The sequence below is a fragment of the Cloeon dipterum genome, chromosome 3 (assembly GCF_949628265.1).
Source record: "Cloeon dipterum chromosome 3, ieCloDipt1.1, whole genome shotgun sequence".
Classification (NCBI taxonomy): domain Eukaryota; kingdom Metazoa; phylum Arthropoda; class Insecta; order Ephemeroptera; family Baetidae; genus Cloeon; species Cloeon dipterum.
Window position 1 is genome coordinate 731,494 of NC_088788.1, and position 17,784 is coordinate 749,277.

General features: G+C 38.1%; 1 long non-coding RNA gene across 1 annotated transcript; it reads left to right on the plus strand.

The window, feature by feature from the left end:
- Nucleotides 1-9,592: 9,592 nt before the first annotated feature.
- Nucleotides 9,593-13,314, plus strand: LOC135940921 (uncharacterized). Its single transcript, XR_010574932.1, has 4 exons — nucleotides 9,593-10,144; nucleotides 10,485-10,587; nucleotides 10,709-11,036; nucleotides 13,079-13,314. It is a non-coding gene; the product is annotated as an uncharacterized LOC135940921 (long non-coding RNA).
- The last annotated feature ends 4,470 nt before the right edge of the window (nucleotides 13,315-17,784 follow it).

The window sequence follows — 17,784 nt, forward strand, 5'->3', positions numbered from 1 at the left end:
TCGCCGCTTGACAATCACCCTTAATCCTATCGCGAGTTTTGTAGTAAAAATTACTTGAGAGAACAAATATTCCATCTCTATGAAATTTTCTGCCTGCAAAGTTCAAAATTGTCATGGGAAGAAAAATAAAAGAAAATTTATTCTTTAAAAAACATGACATTGACCCCCAGGGACCAAATGAAATTGGCTTGGAAAACTTATCATGAGAACAGTTTCAGCACAGCGAATATTTTTGTTGTTATTAATAATAAAATATTCAATCGTCTTAAATTCACAGCCCGCATATATATTTGCCAGCAATATTTCTGAAATATTTTTCCCTCAAACACTCTTACGCATACTAAGAATTCCAGAGAAGTAATAAAAGACTACAATGACCCTTGTCATATTCACGAGAGAAAAAAGCTTCTTTTTGTGACCTTCTTGACAGCAAGAATTAGTCCCCTCTGACAAATTTAGTTGAAACGCAAAAGCGTGTTTTGATGCGGTGAAACCCCAACAGTCCTCTGAATTTACAACTTTTTCCTGTGGAACTAACAATCAACTGACGGCTACACGGGTGGTCTCATTGTCAGTGGCGGGCAAAAGGCAACCCTTCGCGGGAGTAGGCGAACATTGAAATACATGACGCACACTAATCCTGTCTTTTAAAAGTACAATTTTTAAAGGAAAATTGTGAGATAAATTTAAAGAGGCAAACTCATATTTTTAAAATTAACTGATTGACCGCTGGACTGGCCTCTGCTATTTCGACGCCAAATTGAATTTCGACCGGCGGAAAAACCAACAAAGATCGCAACCCGGCCCCCGGTGGGAATTACGCCTGCGCAGAAGGTTTTTGATTTGGTTCATGCATGCGCAGTGATAAGTTTCAGCCTCCCTGTGAGATGAAGAAGCGATCTGAACATACTACGCATGCTTAACATGCGCGAATATTGAAACAACTATAAAAAGTTAATTTAAGCACCTTGAAAGCCTCCAATTAATACTATTTTTTTTTAAAATGACATAATTCATTACGATGGCGAGGTTGTCTTCAGAAATAAATAAAACGATCTCTGACGATCAATTGGCCGTGAGAGTTAAGGAAAGGAATAAAAATGCTATCTTAAGGATCGATTAAAGCCCATCCAAAGGCGCAATAAATTCTCCGTTTCAGACTGTGACATCATTGACGGAATGTGATAATCATCAACGAGTTCCCCATCCCAAATCAGCGATTTTTACTGCACCGCCTCCAGGTGCGCGTCTGTAAAAACCTTTTTCTTAAAGCTTAGGACCAAGTTAACGTAATTTTACCCCGTTGAACTTTATTCATTTATTTTTGTAAAATCCATTTTTGTGTTTAAAAGATTTTTCCTTGAATGCAGATTATGGATTTGAGAATTCCGAGAATCGCATTTAAATCGGATATTGTTTTGCTTCGAACCGAAGTTGGGTAATTCGGTTTTCCGAGAAGCGCTCCGAGCGAAGGGAGGGAGGGGGATATCATTTTCCTGCCCCGTGTGCCCCGATGGAAATTTTATTGACAAACGAGCTGGAGCAGCTAACTGTAGAGCAGGAGAAAATGAAATGTTGCATCCCTGTATGCTGGATTTTAAGAACGGTTTCGATGCTGTGGGGAGAAGAGAAGACGCTCAGTTGGTTGATAAATACGAATTCTTTCTTGCTCACAAAGGTGGGACAGGTGCGAGGAGCAGCGGCGATATTTTGGTTCTTTTCTAGTATGAGACACGGCCATCTGCTATCATTTGCATTACCGGCAAATGAGACACAGACTTTGAGAGAGAGGATCCACTTTTTGTTCATACACACAGCAATAATAAAGCCCACCTGGCCCACTCTTTACGCCGGATCAGAGATCAAACAACGAACGAATCATGTTCTCGCGTCAAACAGCAGACGCTGCAATTTCGCACGTTGCGTACAAACCGCGCCAAACACGCGCTAAAATTTATCACTTCGTTCCAAAAATTGCCAAACAGGTTTAACACAAAATTTCTTTTTAAATGGAAAGTGACTAAACTTTCCCATTAACACCAAAGTGAATAAAAAATTAAATATATTGAATTTTAGTTCAATAGCTTGTATATCTTGTGAGATTGCGATTCAAGTAGGTTTGTCGGAGAAGGCCACGCAGTGTGGAGTGTATAGATCAGAAAAGCACCCGCCATTTTTATTATTGTTCCCCTGCACCTGGCTCTTTTGTTAATTCATCCACCCTCAGCTCAGACTCTCAGATGCTTGATTTCGGCAAAATTGATGGCCCATCGACCTAATAAATTTCAAAACCAATTATTTTGGCATTTTATATTATATTGCTTTTTAATTGAAAACAAAATAAAAATGTGAAGCGTTAGATTTAGATAATAAAAAATATTGCTAGGTGCGTAAGAATTTTATTACATACTCTCAAATTCAATTGAAACCACGCGGTTTAAACATGGGCTAGAGAGTGCTAAATAAATTCATAACTTGTGCAACCTGAGCGTCGGGGGGTGCACTGCTGCATATTATGTTCAATTCACTCCGATGAATTTAAGGAAATAAAAATACATATGCGATTTGAAGCACAAAATACGGCGAGGTAGTGATTGCTCGTCGTCGTCGCTCAAGCCCTGTACGCTCAATTTTCAATTTTTAACAATCAGGCCCGCTGTGCTCTCTGTTGTGATATTAAAATATTTTTAATTAAAATTCTCTCAAAGCTTACCAATTCAGAAGGGCAGCAAAATATAAAGAAAAATCTATCTATTGCCAGTGAAAATTTTTTAATATTAAATTTAAATTAGAATATGTAAATATGTAGAAATTTATTTACTTCATAATAAAAAAAAAAATTTGGTTCATGAAGAACATACATTTTTGAGTGTTTAGTTGTAACTCTGGTAAAAAAAGACCCAACAAGAGCGGAAATTTAAACTCCAACACGTAAGAGTGGTTGATGTGTTTTTATCTGAATTTAATATTTCATTAAATTTTACAAAGATTTTAAAGGTTCCGATTTATTCCCAACTGAAATATGATGGTCCAATAAATTATTATCAAAAATTTGGTCATATGTATGACCAGAATATATCCAAATTCGCCTGCTGCATAATTCTCATCGCTCATACGGGGAAAAAAGTTAAAGAATTAGGGCAGCAACCCTAGCAGTTGAGGAATAAAAGATGCCCTCGATGCGAAGGATAGCGGGAATACACATTGACGGCTTTACAAAACGTTTTGTTTGCGTCTCCTCAGCGTGCAGTCAATTTTCCCATTTATCAAGCCCCATGCACGTCATGCAGTAAAATAGAGTGAGAACCCACGCTCTGAACAAAGAAAGCAGAATTTTTAACAAAAAGCCATGAGAAGAAAGCATTGGGCGCGTATATAGTGCAGCCACCACATAATAAAATTTAATTTAATACTTAAGACACTTTTTGGATTAGAAATGAAGTAATTTCAAAAAGAGGAGCATATTTAGAATGAGTAAAAAAATATCTCCATTTTGGTGCCAGTTTCAAACGAATGCAATGAATTTATCAAGAGGGCAGCGGCTGACCTTGACCTCGGAGGAGGTTAAAACTACTTAAGGTGTTGGCAAATGAAATTCCAATACCAATACAAATTGCAAGCTTCTATTTCTGAATTTGAAGCGGAGCTTTTGTGCGGCGTAATACTACCCGCGCCTGACCACGGTTTCTTAAAACGAGGGGCTACCGCGGTGAAACCGATGCATGCGATGGTTTAATCTTGACCGCTTTTCATTCAATAACCACCGCGATGCCGAACGGAAGGTCAATTTTCCAAAAAATATTGTCTACCGATAGAACCGCTTTCGGTAAAACCGATATTAATTCAAATAACCCAAATAACACACAAGACAATATAAAAAAAGGGATCTAACTATTTCCACAGAGGCCCTCAGAGAACGTAAATTAATCTTTCAACCAATTCATTTCATATTATTTAATTAATTGAATTAAATATATATTAATAACTAATGCTTTGAATTATAATTCAATATTTTCCAGTGCTTCATAAAATGAAAAATAAACTTTCTATGGGATAGATACCAATGCAGGGGGTTTTCTTGCATTGTCAATAAACTTGCAGGAGGGAAAAAAGAAACAACTTATATATTTTAATATCTTTCTTTGAAAATTAACCTCATAAAAATGTTATTGACTTAATATATAGAGTCACCGTAAGTTATATTTCAGTAAGCACACGGCGCTTAAGAGTCTGCACGCAATTAATTAAGGCAGGCGGCCGAGCCGGCGAGAGGCCTCTATCTCGGCGAGGGAGGCGAGCGCGCATGTGCGCCGAGTGAGTTAAATGCCACGCCCTGTTTTTTAGTTGCAGGGAAAAAAACGCGGAGCCAGCCAGCGAGCCTGGATCCACAATATGATGCCGAAGGGCGGCGCCGCGAGTGGGGCGAGGCCACGGCGCCGCCACTATTGGCGCACCACGCGACGGGCGGGCAGTCGGTATCAAAATAAAAACAGCCAGATAAACAGGTTTTACCACCTGGTTTTTAAAGGGAGTTAAAGGAAGATGACGATATGAAAAGGTGCAAAAATCACATTTCAGTCAGGAAAAAAGGGATATGTACATACAAAACTCACCTAAATTGCTAAAAGCTCTGCGTTGGTTTTGGAGCCATGCAGTCGGTGCACCGGGCTTGGATGAGAGAGGGAATGTATATCCTATAGCAGTCTATATGGCTGAGGGCCTCGCTCAGCTTCTGGTTGGTGTTGGCGATGTCGGTCAGGCTGCAGGTACTCGGTAGGTGGCAGGTACTGGATTTACGACCCGGCAAACCCATCCTCAAGCCAGTCGCCGGGTCAAAGTTCTCCCGCAGAAGCTGGAGGGTTCTAAAGAATAACGTAAATTGGTTACATTTTTAAGTTGCTGATTGGTTAATAGGAGGGTTTCACCTGCAGTTCCCTTTCATCGCTTCTTTTGCACTGGCCATTTCAGTCAGTACGGAACTACGGAGTTGAGACTTTCTTTCGGTTGGCCAGAAACGTTGCACATTTCAATTTTCCACTTGCTCTAAAAGTATTTTTGTCAATCAGATTTATCATTAGGGAACCCAAGATATTTGTAAATAATTTAGATTCTGTGCTGCCACCGACCTGTCGTCTTTCAAACTGGCAGGGTGCCGGAGCTGGCGTTTCTCCTCAGCAGCTTCTTCTGCGACTTTTTCGAGATGGCCAGGTGCACGGCGCACTTGTAGGGTTCGCGTCGTACGGCACGAATTTCGGCTCCTTGCCTTGCATGATCTTGAAAGGATAAGACGAGCTGCTCGCACCTTATATCTACTCTTCTGGTCAAACGAAAGGTTTCAGGTGGACGATTTCGCCGACGGGTTTCACCGGGAAGAAGGAAAACTTGGACAGGTCCTCAGGACGAGGCTGCACACATGGAGCTCGGTCTTTCGGCCAGGATGACCGGGTCTTCTGCTCCGTCAGGGTTTTCTCTTCCGTCGTCCGTGGTCCTGATCGGGCCGCCAGGGAAATGGAATGAGCCTGACGGCTCCATCGCAAATCGCAACCTAACCTAGAGACACTTTTTGACATTATTTGAAGATTTTAACAAAAGAGTAAACTAACCGTAACCGTGAAATATGGTTAAAGAGTGGAAATAATATGAAAATTCATCACAAGCTGTGGGTACCACGGCAATGTTTACTGTAGAACAGAACAGCCCACACGTCCGTCTCACAGGGATGCCAATCTATCTGTAAAGTTAAGAGGAATAATGATAGTGATTTTTTCCGCAAAATCCTTTAACACGCATACAGATTATTGGGTCCAAAAAATCATGTACAGTTAAAAAAATACATAGGCAGCACTGTAATTTTCGGCGAAAATTGGCAAAAACAATCTGATTGGTCAGCGCCCAGCGCTGCTGGCCAACAGAGGGGGGCGTTGCACGCTGTCGCTTCTGGTTGCATTACAGAAGGTGGCCGGCGCGCTTTAATTAATTTTCATTTTAATTACGTTTTAATTATCAGAAAAATTTGAAATTTTCACACATGGTAACCGCAATGAATCTATCCTTGAAAATCAATAAAAATTTACTCATATTATACGCAGTCTCTGATAGCCATAAGGGTCCGAGTTTGCCTCTGAAAATCATTGAAATTCTTAAATTAAAAAACATTTCTTCTGAGATGATTCTTGAATAAATTAACTTCATTTTGGGTATTTTGATTTTTCCCAAAAAAAAATTTAAATATTCTTTAACGGGCATCTGAAATTTTCAGACGAATTTTTTTCAAAAATTTTAATTTTTCAAAAATTTTGCTGAGTGGGGGAATACTGGAAATTTAATCAGCTTTCTGAATGTCGGCAGTTTTAGTCGCTACTATCAACTGGTGAATTTTAATGAAGCCAAACACAGACCCCTTTTGCAAATCTGTAATTTAAAAAAAAAATCTTTCAAGACTCAAAAGCACTATTTTTCATTTTCTCACTGTTAAATTTTAATAATTTTCTCATTTTTCTTTGCTTTTGCCTCGCTGTCAGAGGCAAAAATATAGTCTATATATAGCTGACGCAGAGTGCATCATCAATCAGAAGTGTCATTTTTCACCTGGAAAACTTAACGCCGTGACACAGCGTGTATATCCTATAATTGAGACTGCGTGTACAACGACCATTCAGATAACATGTATTGTCGGATTATATAGTGACAAACGACAAAAACTTGGATGATTTATGAGTTTAAAATTCCCTACACTTTCCAAAATAGGGTTTTTATTCTCTCGAGATGTGTAACACGCCGGTTTTCTCGCTACATCACCAAGATTAAAAGCAATATAATAAGTTGGATGGGTGACCGCCATGAAGATATACATGCACCGTCCTTGGGCCGACTCGCCAGGTCCGAGGATATGCCTATGCCGAAAGGTACAAAGTGGAAAATGGGCAAAATTTGCCCGTTTAATAACTTTTTCGCTATGGGGCGGAAAAATGTTTTCCGCACACCGTTGCCTTCGTCTACTCGTCGCCTGCTCGAATATCTTGAGTTTGGGGGCGCTGGGGCCCATAGGAACCCCGCGGGGGGCCGCGAGTACCGAAAAATCGCGTTTTTCAACTTTGAAGGGTCACCGTTGACCCTGAGGAGGTCACCCGGATTTCATACTCGCAGGGCCTTAGTTTTTTGGGCAAACTTAAAGATTGGCTATCTTGGAATTTTGATCCCACACAAAGCTGGCAAAATTTCATCGGCACCTAACTCAAAAATCGCAACTCACAACTTGCAGATCTCACAATACACCCGCATTTTTTCCGGAAAAAACAAAGTGCATTGCAAAAAAATATTTTTGTTTTTTATAAGGAATTTGGCGATTTTTTATCACATGCATTTTTATAGAAGTTAAAAAATTATATGATGCTGGATGACCAAAAATAGGGATTTTTAGAAAATCAGTAGGTTTCTCCGAAAGACCGAACATTTTAACACTCAACGCGGTCATCGTAATTTCCTAAAATGTCTGACTTTTAACATCAAATGCGACCTTTGTGAGCTTTTTCGGTAAAATGCAGAAATCCTAAATTTGGTTGATTTCCCCGCTGATGGTATCATACGCAAAAAACAGTGGTTAATTTTTGCACATTGCAAAATTGGGGAACCCTTGTAAGCTATATAAGTTGCGTTTTATGCTATAAAACGATAAAGTTAATGAAGTTTTTTTGTATTACATTTATGTTTTCCTTTCAAATGGCCTAAATTTAAGATTGGGAATTAAGGAGAAATGAAATTTTTAAGATAAAAGAAGTGAATTAGGCGGGAAATCGGTTTTCATATAATAGAAAAACACGTTGCGAACAGGGTTCGCCAATTTCACAATGCGCAAAAAATCAGCTGGCAACAAACCCCCAGTTTTGGGGTTTCCCGCATTTTCCCGAATATAACCCCAAAAAATTCATATTTCGCGCAGCAAAAAGCTGAAATTTTGGAATATTACAATGATCGAAGAGTTAAAATTTCGGTCTCTTAGTGACGATACTATCAGTGGCTATATTTATACCGATTTTGTAAAAATCCTCATTTTTGGTTATCTATTCCGTGAAAATTTTCCATAAAAATGCATGTGTTTTGAAAAAAATAAGCAAAATATTACAGAAAAAACGCTTAAAACAGTTTTTGCACTGCAGCGGGGTTTTTCCAAAGAAAATGCGGATTTGCGAAGGAAAAAAACGGTTGCGAGTTCCATAAATTTGCAACTAGCACGAAAAACAGCGTTATTTTTTAAGACACTTGACTTTTTGAGTACGAAATACTTGAGAAAAAATTCTCCATGAAATAGAGAACGGTGCCAAGTTTTTTAACTTTGGGGCACGTGACATGAAAAAAATGATAAAGATAAAAAATGGGTGGCTGGCTGGCTGGCTGGCGCGGCTCAGCTGGTTCAGATGACTGACTCGTCCTGTTTGTAATAACGGTAGCACCTCAGAAAGATATTTGACCTCAAGGTAAAACATAACCTATAAAAGTTGTACCTATAACAAGGAATAACAATAATACCCCTACTATTCAAGTATGGAGTAGGTTGTAAGAACCGTAATATAAACCACGTCCAACATGTAAATAAATACAGATAAAAAAAGAAGGAAGCCCCATTAGCATGTAGCGTTCGGAGCAACCAACCGTAATTTACATCACGACAAATATGGGCTACTCTAGAAAAAGCCAAACTAATATCCGCAGTATAATGCATAGCTAAAAACAAGCCAGTAACTTAACTGTAAACCTAAACACAGACCAAGTAATGAACCAAAATTCCACCACAGTGAAATATTAGTCGGTGCTGGTAAATCTACTAATGAACCGTTTACAATTTTAAATAAAGGGTGTGATAAACGTATAGCTTTGTTCATTAATTAAATTTACGTAAGGGGCCTGTTTTAACATCAACAATTCTTACACAAACTAATGGTACATATAGTAAGTAAATAATAAGAAATAAGGTTAATGAGAATGTGGAATTAGAATACAGTTTTTCTAAACCAACTATCAAAGTATCACTACAAACGCTAAGCGGTAAAAGTTCATTAGTAGTCAATGAACTTGCCAAAGGTGTTATACCAAATAGTGCGGATCTTATTAATAATACCAAAATTATTGCCCCCAACACACCATCTACCCAAGAAAAATAAAACACCTCATTAGAAACTAATCTTGTTATATCAATAAACAAGACTAGTACACCGCATAAAATAACCAGAAATAAAATATAAGAAAATATAAAATTATCAGCCATAATACCTGCAACCACGCCTACAATAAGAGTGTGAAAAATCAATATGATACCCATTCTAATTGGGTGAGATAATCGCATAAAATATAAAGAGATACACAATATTATAGTAAATAGCATATGTAGAATACAGGGGTTAGTTTAATTAAAACTTAAGTTTTGGAGATTAATAATAGACTTTGTCTACCCCTGAGGTTTTAGACTGTATCATCCCTGACTTACAAGACCAGGATTTTAAATTAAACTATAAAACCCATGTTTAAAATATTCTTTTATACTTTGCTACACTTGCTGTACTTGCCGGGATTTTATCCTTTGCAAAGATTCCCCCAGGTGCCAATCTCCGTGGATCCACCGGGGGAATCCCGGGGGATGCGTCCACCGTTTTAGAAGTTGACTATTCTTACGCAAAAGTCACGCGAAGTTAATTAATATTGTTTAGAGCTTTACTATTCGTAACATTGTTACCGAAAATGACGATAAAAGCGAGCATAAAGAGCGAAAATATAAGAGAGAACATTCTAGGAGGATCCACCTCGCGGGGGACGCAGCCACCACTTTCCACCACAAAAAAAATCGAGATATTTACATTATATTAGCCTCCAAACAACTCTTTATGTCATAATTAATCGATAAAATTAACCTTCTCACTGCCGAATGCGTTCGGCGGCCGAATAAACTTCATCATTATCAGTCGGCTTAATTTTCGCGCCAAGCTTCTGCCGGGCATGCGTGGCAACAGCGCTCATCACCTGTTAGCATTACAATGGCGAGCACGCTGGCCTGTGGTTTGTTTATCTTCGTTGTGAATTTGGTTTTGTCGATTTTATGCTAATTCAGCAACGATATACGTCTCGGCCTAAGTCCGCAATCCTCATTTAGAAGGTGAGTTACGTTCAGTTTACGCACAGCTGTGCAAGAAACTTGCCAGATGCGATTTTATCATTTCAATTTTACTAGTATGTATGTATCTATCATGCGATTTTGATTTACATTATTTTTAATTTCGTCTTGGTTCCATTTAAATTGCACACAGCTCAACGAACCCCTAAACTTTCAGTGTCGAATTGTTTCCCTTTTCTTCTTGCAACAAGGAAATTCGCGTTTCGTTGTTGAGCTATGTGCAATGTTTATACTGCACCACGACGAATTATTATTATTTTTGTTTCATTAATTCTGCTTAAGTGTAAACAATTAATTAAGGCTTTTATTTTATCTTACACAGAACAGCTTATGGCACATTATTTGGAAGAGTGGAAGCGTTTCACCAAAGAGCTGGATATATGTTGGGTTCAAGAGAAAAAATATCTGCTGTCCTTTTTCAAGAGGTGAGCAAGAGTTTTTGGCAAACCAGCGTGGCAGAACAAGTACGTGTCCTGTGATATTATTTTTTTTATTTTTGTTAGCACCTTGAAGAAATATTTAATTTTTGGATTTTGTTATTGCCAGGCGAGCGGTGCCTGCTGGTGGCGTCGCTGCGGCGCACTCAATGTTCTTCCTGAAGCTGCACAGTCTGTCGGGCGAGCAGTTCCAGGCCTGGTCAAAGAGGTGCTGTTCACCTACAACCATAATGGCGCTCAAATCATCGCTCGGAACGCGTTCTACACTCAGGCCAACGACCTATGGTGGTCAGAATGACGATTTTGAAACCAGCAGTGGGCGGCTGGCTTGATGGTTTCGTCCTCTTTTGGATTGACGTCGTCTACTCGCTTTAGCACGACAGATGCATCACAGCGCTGACCTGCGAGTCCAGTTCACTACTTCCTCTCTTAGTCAGGTGAGGAAACCCAAAAATAATTATAATTAAGGGTGATTCCTAAAATATTTAATTAATGGCTATTCCTTGAGAGTAAGCGTTCAGTCGTTTAGCGAACCCAACGATGTTTTTAGTCGTTTTCAGACCGAAATTTTATTCCCAAAAATCCAAAAATATTGTAGTTGACTTTCTAGCCACCATGCACATGCACAAAGTGACCATAATTGAAAATTCTAATGTCAGCCGTTATCAAAATAATCCAAATCTGTCCCGCATTTCTCACCGAGCATATTGTTTTTGACTAGTTAAAATTCGAATAATAGGAGTACTACCATGAAATTTTTACAAAATGTGAGAAATGGTATGTTTACTTAACATTAACTTTCTACCTACCCCTAACTCACCACCTCTGGCTTTTTCTTCCTGTTGAAAGTTATTTCTACGTTTTTAACACTACGGATAACCAAATAATTGTCGAAATGATTTCAAAAAATGTTCTATTGTTCAATTTTGTTAGGGGTTTTTATCATATTATTCACTTTCAATCGCCCAACAACCCCTTCAACCCCTGAAAATGAATTTTAAAGTTTTTTATATTGCTGCGTGACCATATAATATTGTCAAATTGATTCAAAATAGGCCAAAAACGTTTAATATTGTTGACGCGCTTCAACCCCCAAACCATCATAATCCAACCCCTAAATCCCAATGAATTTTTTTTTGTATAATTAAAGTCTCCCAAATTATTTTAGTTAGTTCAAAATTAGTTATCGTAAAATATTGATGATGCATTCCACCTTGACCTTTCTGCCTTGTCACCCCGAAAACACTATAGTGAACAGTAAACCCTTAAATCCCTTGAAAACGATTTTGTTTTATGGTGCACCAAAAACTCAATGGCAGTTTTTACAAGCAACTTTGTTTAATTTTTTACGGGGGGAGGGGACTGAAATTAAGCAATTTAGGTGTGGACTATAAGTGCCTCTAAACTTTTCAGTTGTGCAGGCTAGGTCAAAACGATTCCCATGGTAGGTAGTTTTTGCTATTGTAATGGCTAGAACCCGAGATTAGAACTTGCAGAAATGACAAGATATGAAAATTAGCATTTTTTCGGTTCTTGAAGTAGAATTGTTTAAAATTAAAATTTTCTTCTTTGATCCCATTTATCATGGGACAAATTTCAAGCATAATTTCTAATTTTCTAAAATCAAAATTTAAAAAACTAATGTTTTCTATTAATTATTTTAAAATTTCCATTTTGATATATTTTCAAAGTGTTTGAATTGTGTCTGGTCATATCTATTATGTTAAGTTCGTTATAATTAATCTAATGCCCCTATACATTGAAAAAAATGCATTCACGCAAATTAAAAAATCAAACAAAATATTAAAAAAATGCTTATAGCGCACAAAATTGCAGAAAAAACGGAAAAATGATATTTTTTATAAGCGTTTTGTTTAAGTAAAATGCTTTTTTGTGAGAACACTTTAATTAGTATAAAGATATGATTTTAATGTAAGATTTATGAGTAAAATTGTGTACACTGTGGACAATACTTAAGCACATGAAAGAAAGTAAAGACTTGTGTTGTTATAAAACAGTATCAAATTGAAAATTCACGCTGTCGTCGTGCGAGTTTTTTTCTAGTTAAAATTAATTTATTATAGACATTATGGAATTGTTCTGAAGCAAAATTCCTAGTGAATCCTAGAAAAGCTCGCACTTCACTTGCAGTATATTTTTCCTGAAAACAAATTTTCTTGTCCTGCTGAAATTCCAGGAAAAGCAGGAATCCTTGTTTCATGGACCAATTATTTTGTCTTGGAAACACTCTATGATGCAACCTCTTTAAATGAATTGATCAGCACTCTATTTTGAATTGATTTGACAATTTCTTGTTACCCAAAATATTAGAAAAAACGATGAAAATCCACTTTCAGGGGGTTGAAAAATCTGAAGGGGGTGAGTTAGGGGTGGTTTTAAATTTGGGATAGATCAGTCACACCCTTATACTCATATGATGTTAATGTAAATTAAATCAAAATATTCCAAATATTTATAGGGCCATTCCGAGTTCCAGGCTACCGGAGAGGAGACGAGGAGCAGCTGGCCGACGTGGACATTGACGGCCGGCTCGTAATCATGGTTCGCACCTAAGGCCAGGAGCTGCGCATCTACAAGCAGCGCGAGCACTGCGAGCACATCAAGGAGTGTCATTTGCTCAAGCGCATGACTCTCGTAAACCCCATGTACGTGCTGCTTTTTACTTCGACGTCACTGCCGATGGCGTCAGTGAGCTCACCCTTAAACGGGCTCACATGCTCACATCATATTATGCAGCGCACAATGTGAATCAGATTTTAATAAAGACTTGAATTTGTGTAAAGTGATAAAATAAAATGAAAATGTGAAAATTGTTGCCCAGTTTACTACTGTTAATCATCTGTTGTAATAAAAATGATTTTAAATTTTCTGATAATGCTTGAGGTTTGGAAACAGGTAATGAATTTGTCTTTTAGGAATTGCAGAAAATTTTGTTTTTATACTAATCCTGGCACAACATTTAGAATTTAATAATCAAATAAACTTTGGATCATTCAATTCTTCAGTGTTTTGTATTTTTAACTAGTTTACAAGACGTTTAAATTTTGATGTAGTGCAATAGAAGCTTTTACTTGTTTTATTTTTTAAATGGTATTTTATTGATTCAAATCCGCTATTAAAGTGCATCCCGACATCTTTTGTTTACTTTTAAATTTCCCTTCGTGCACGAAATAAATTATGACACAAATGTATAGCAAATTTCTAAATATTAATGACTCATTCACTTCACCATGCTCCTCTTCACGTTCCTCGGTAGAGCGGATTGCAAGTAGACAAGAAATTGTAACAGGAATTCCTGCTTTTTCCTGGAATACCGGCAGGACAAGAAATTATTTTCAGGATCAGGACATGAGGGGAATTTAGTTTCTGAACAATTGCAATCTTGGTCTATATTAATCACGTTTTTGTCAAAATTTATAACTGGAGACATGATAAAATTGACTAAATACTGTTTTGCGACGTTCACAATATTCCACAACAATCTTATTGTATATATTAATAATTAATATAAATAAATAATAAAATAATAATATAATATTATAAATATAACCTGTAGTAGCAGTTATTATATATTTACAAAGTGCTATAATAAGACTATTTTGAAATCTATGAAATTGAAATAAAATAATTTAATACATAAATAAAAATAATTATAGGAAAAACAGGAACATATATAATAAGCTCTGACGGAACAGGACAGGCCAAGAAAATCAAATTTACGAACAAAAACAGGGCAGGAAAATTGTTTCCGGGAAAAAGGACAGGGCAAGCCCGGAACAACCTTTCTTAAATATGTGCTCTATTCCTCAGCCTCCTCCTCGTCGCTTTATTCCGCATCATCCTCGGTTTTTACACAAGACGGGAAACACCTTTTACCAATTATCACAAGACATAAAATCAAAGATAAAACCCATAACACCATATCTGATCAGCTTCTATTTATTGTTTGTGTTTGTCACTTTGTGGGCGAGGTGATTGCGATCAGATGTTAGGTGAGGAGGGGATCGATGTTACCAATGAGCCTACTCGACTGGCTGAAGACGTTGCGCGGCAAATTTAAAACACCGCACTGAATGGCATTAATTAACTTCAACTAATTGAATAATTAGCAAGTTTTATGACTCAAATGCGTAACAAGATCAATAAATATGAAGTTAGTATCGCTTTTTGCTTCATATCATGACATTTCTGAGCGTTTTTAAGGAGGTGGAACGAGTTCGAAGGGGATCATTCTCTATACAAGATTACCAGGCCAACGACCTTGTCTCAAAAATCTGATATATTTTAAAGGGCAATTGACTATTTTTCTGTCAATTTATGAAAAAAACAGGCTATATTTTTTCAACCTTTTCACCAAAAATAACCGCCACAATTTGTCACCTCTATTTAGAAGAGTGACTGGCATTTTTACAAGATCAATAGCTCCTATACTTACTAACAAACATTCTGGCCACCAAAAAAATACTCTATTATTGTGAAAAAACACAGCAATTCAGCGACTATTCAGTTATTCAATTCACAAGTAAGAGAATAACAACAACAAAAACCGCCGTCGTTTTGGAGTAACAAACAGATGCGATATTCAGCAGTGGGTGCTTTTGCAGATGTATAGCAGTAATTCTCAATTCAGCGGAGACAGCACGAATAATTCAATCATAAGCTGCACAGTCTGTTATTAAACGAGTTTCACTCGTTGAGCTATATATACACCGCGGGCACACAGAGGCCTTTTGCTCTCATTCTCTCTCGCCACTCGCTCGCTCCTTACCACGTTTTCCACGCAGAGCAGCGGGATTTTATATGAATTTTTATAAGGCACGCAATGATGACGTAGCTGTGTGTGTGTATGTTGGTAAGAATTGTTGCAGTTTAGTAAAGAGGAGCTCTAGAGACCACCTCCTCCTGAAACATATGGCTTATTAATTAACCCAACAGGTAACTCAACTCGAGCGCCGCGCAACCCTTATATTATATATTGGCCTGTGAAAGGGATGTTCAAAATTCTGACGCCTGACAGCTGAATATCGTGAGAAAATTTTGGCACAGCCGAGGAAGCGGTGAGCGCTCGGCGAGGGAGAGTATACCTGGCTTCGTCGTCGCACTATGGACAATAACTCTCTTGTGTGTGTTGGTCCGAGCGCGACATTGTTGAGTTAGGTTTATGCTGATCATTATCTCCCCGAGGCAACGAATATCTCCCCATAAAAAAGCAACAACGCATTTAAACCGTATGAACTTTACAGAGACGGCCGATTTTTCCGGCTGGAAATTATGGATGACTGACACGGTGGCAAAAGCTAAAAGCTAGCTCGCACGAGCGCAGTGTTAAAGCGCAGCTTTTTCAGCCTGCTCCAGCGCTTTAAGCTAACTAAACAGCCACACACTCCGCGCCTGTTCTCGCTTTGTTAGGAGTAATCAGATTCTCTCTCTCTCTCTCTCTCTGCAAAAGCCTCTGCACGCGCGTTTCCCAGCCGGATAATGGCGTGTATCATCATTATTTCTTTCCCTCTCTTTTTTACACACAAAACACTTGAATTGCAAATTATTATCGCATCTCGTTCAGCGTGCGCGTCATTAAATTCAAATGCCTTGGTGCCCATTACCATTACAGGTGTTTTACACCACCTCAGCCGCCAGCCGCGAGAGAAAAACTTGGCTAATCTCCGTTTTAATTCCGCCTAATTGCCGTGTAAATTAGGGTTGTGAGAGGTTTATGCGTTTGATCGCCTCGTTCAAAGGAAAATTTAATGAGAATTTACTGCGTTTTGGGCGACAAAAATTACCATCGAATTGCATTCTAATATCAAATGTTTGAGTGCATCAAATGTTTAATTCGTAAATTAAATTCATCACACGTCTTTGCCTGCTTTATTTAATTTAAAAATTTACTTCAAAATATTAAATTAGGATTTTATCAAAAGTAGGTCTTCATCGAAAAAATCAATAATAACTTTGAGATAGAGAATTTAGATTTTAATCGAATTTGTTAAGCATATCGTTTTATTCAATGAAATAAAGAACGAGTAAATGAGCAAATATGATTTTTTTTTAATGAAAACCAACGATCCTGTATGCATACCGCTTTGACTTGTTAGAGAGCAGAGCTAGATTACTTTTGCTGCAAACCAAATATTTCATAATTCCGGTGCTAATTGGCGTAGAATCTTCGAATTTGATTTATTTGTTTTATTTTGGATTTTGGATTTTTTTAGTTATATTCAGCACCAAGCTTAACCCAACAGGAGCAGAGATATTAATTAATTACGTTATATTTACAACAATTTAAATATAAAATCATATAAAATAGACTGCAAGTGGTCTGATTAATAGACTATTCCGGGAAAATGATGGAGAATTCGTTGCGACCATACTAATTTTGATGCCGTGAGCGCCAAACTTGTTCCTCAAAGAGAGATATGAGGAAAAGCTTGATTCTTTTGCCTGCGGAGCTCTTTTTTTTGCCCTCTGCTCCGGCCGCGAATGTCATGTGCGAGGCCTGAACTGTGCGCTATGCCGGGGCCTCTCTCTCTCTCTCTCTCTCTCTCTTTGCGCCGAGTAGTGCATGCAGCTCACGTGGGCCAGTTTAAATTACACACAACCAGGCCCGGACTGGTAATCGGGCGCACCTGGCGAAACCCCGGTGGGCCGCTGCCAAAGTGGGCCGCCCGGACCGCCCAATAATGCTAAGACTTGACTGTCAAGGTGTCAAGCGGCCCGCGTTTGTGGCTGTCGCGGCCCATATTTTCTTAGTGGCTTTCCCGTGTTGGGACTGGGGCTGGAGGCAACACACGCTCTTATTATTCAATTCCTTGTTTTAGCTAAAATAATTTCAAAATCATCGGAAAAATCTTGAAAATAAAAAATCGAAAAATAAATTTTCATTTTTGTTGCGCTTGTTGCATGCCCGACCACCTGCCCACCGCTTTGGCCGTTCGGCCCGCTCCTCATTAAATTCATTTTATCATATTTCTTTATTATTAGGCCAGCGAATAGGTCGATTATTATGATGTATTTGACGTCACTCCATCCATTTCAGATGATATATATTTATACTGCACAACTAAATAATCCGTACAGTTAAAAATCAGTTGACATGAATGCCAGCTTGCTCGGTGAATAGCGAGCTTTAAATTTTTCGTATTTCTACAGAAATATCCTGCTCAA